This window comes from Salvia miltiorrhiza, chromosome 7, assembly GCF_028751815.1.
Source record: "Salvia miltiorrhiza cultivar Shanhuang (shh) chromosome 7, IMPLAD_Smil_shh, whole genome shotgun sequence".
Lineage (NCBI taxonomy): Eukaryota > Viridiplantae > Streptophyta > Magnoliopsida > Lamiales > Lamiaceae > Salvia > Salvia miltiorrhiza.
This window is the reverse complement of record NC_080393.1, coordinates 28,535,110-28,537,482: the sequence shown is the minus strand read 5'-3', so window position 1 is coordinate 28,537,482 and position 2,373 is coordinate 28,535,110.

The following is a 2,373-nucleotide window of genomic DNA, read 5'->3' as shown; positions in this document are numbered from 1 at the left end:
TTATCGGTACATGCTTTCTGCCACTATGACGATAAAGACAAATAAACTAACAATTATTAAGGCGCACTTGCAACCAAAAAAAAAAATCAATTGGAACTTCTACTTTTCAAGACTTTCCAAAAATAGGAAGTGATTTTTGGGTGTTATTACCACGAATAGGGCTGTCTAATTGGTTATCGGGTTTTGGATAATCCGTTAATCGAACCGAAATTCTCGGGTTTGGGTATCCAATAACCGAATTTTTTGGTTATCGGTTCGGTTCGGGTATCATTTTTAAAAAAATTTCGGGTATTGGTTAACCCAATAACCGAAACGGGTTAACCGAAATAACCGAAATTATTTAATAAATTATTTAATAAATTATTTAATATATATTTTATATATTTTTTTAATTATTAATTCATTAATTTATTTATTTTTAAATAAAAAAATCGATTCTTAGATAAAATAAAATTATGATATATTTAAAGTATAAGAATGAGCTTTAGTCTAGTGGATAAGTTGCTTTGTGTTTTTTCTGGAAACTAGGGTTCAAATCCTTTATCTAGCAAATTATTTGAATTTTAATTTTTTAAATGGGTATTTCGGATACCCAAATAACCGAATCGGGTAACCGAAGCGGTTATTGGATAACCGAACACCTAAAACGGTTTGGAAACGGTTAGTGAAATATGGCAATTTCGGGTTCGGGTAACCGAAAATTCGGGTACGGGTAACCGAACCCGAACCGATCGACAGCCCTAATCACGAATAATCAAAATATAGAAGATAGATAAAATGGAACTTCTACTTTTTCAAGACTTTCCAAAAAAAGGAAGTGTTTTTGGGTGTTATTATCACAAATAATATATAACTTTTCAAAAAAAAGGAAGTGTTTTTGGGTGTTATTATCACAAACAATATTATATATGTATTGTCGTGCTAGGATGTCAATTCAGTTCGAAGTTTGTAGATTAATTCGAATAGATTGATAATTTGAGAAAGTTAGAGTTGAAATTTTTAATCCGATAAAATTTTAGTTCGAATAGTTCATAGTCGAATAGCTCGTCAACCGATAAGGATTGACCCGAAAATAATTTGTTCACCTATTTATATGATTTTTTTTCCCGTTATTTGGCTTTCCAACTTCATTGTTTTGCATTTGAAAGTTAGTACTCCTTCCGTCCCGTAAGAGTGTATCACATAAGGGATGATGCTGGTTTTAAGAGAAAAGTTGGTAGGTAAAGTGTTGAGTGGAAATTAGTGGTTGTGGTTGAATTGATTGTAGGTTATGTAGAAATGAGTGGTTGTGGTTAAAAGAAGAAAGTGGGGCTATGTCCCAAAATGAAAGTGATACTCTCTTATGGGACGGACGAAAATGAAAAATGTGACACTCTTACAGGGCGGAGGGAGTATAATAAAAAAATATTCCCCAAAAGTTTATAAAATATATTTTATTTAATATTCGAAAGTTATACTCATCATTTCACTTCTCTGTGTTTTGAATTTAATATTTTACATAAAACATTTAGATGTAAAAATTAGAAAAAGCTAATCATTTAGATGTAAAAATTCTAAAGTTGAATCATCATTTCACTTCTATGTGGATCTCTATCCCTCTAAGAGGTGTATATTAGTTATTATGTAAGTCGATGTCGAAATGTCACCTATTTATGCTTGTAACCTTTTTCTATAAATATAATTTTTTTAAGAGAAATATATTACTTAATTATTTTTCACAATTTTTTGATTCTAACTAACCCGATTGGTTAGCCCGAAATTCAAAGTTTAGGATTAGGTTGATAATTTAAGCTCGAAAAACTTTCAATTCGAATAACTCACAACCCGTATAGCTTGCAGTAGGACTGATTCGAAATCTTGTGGGTTGGTTCAATTGACATCCCTAATCGTGAGTTTAGATACCGCCAGTACTTGTATTACTTATTTACATCCATTTGCAATGAAATTAAATGTGCATAAAAAATTATTGATGAGATATTATATACTCCCTCCATCCACGAAATAAACTCTCATTTGATCCTCGACATAGAAACTAAAAAAGCTGATAAAGGTGTTGTGAGTTAAATAAAAGAGTGAGGTGGGTTCATTAGTGATAAAGGTAGTAAATATAGAATATAAATTGATAAAAGTGTCGTGGGGTGAGCCATTATTAAATGTGATTATATATAAAAAAGGAAAAGAAAACCTAAAAATGAACTCTTAAGAGCACAGAGAGCAAACTAAGGGTCGAGCCTCATTAAAACCTCTTTAAGGAAAAACCCGTAAGGGAAGAACCCCTAAAGAGGAAAAAGAGTGCGTGTCTAAAACATCCACCAAGAAATATAAAAAGAAGACAAACGAATGGCAACACAAACCCGACTCCGAACTAACCAT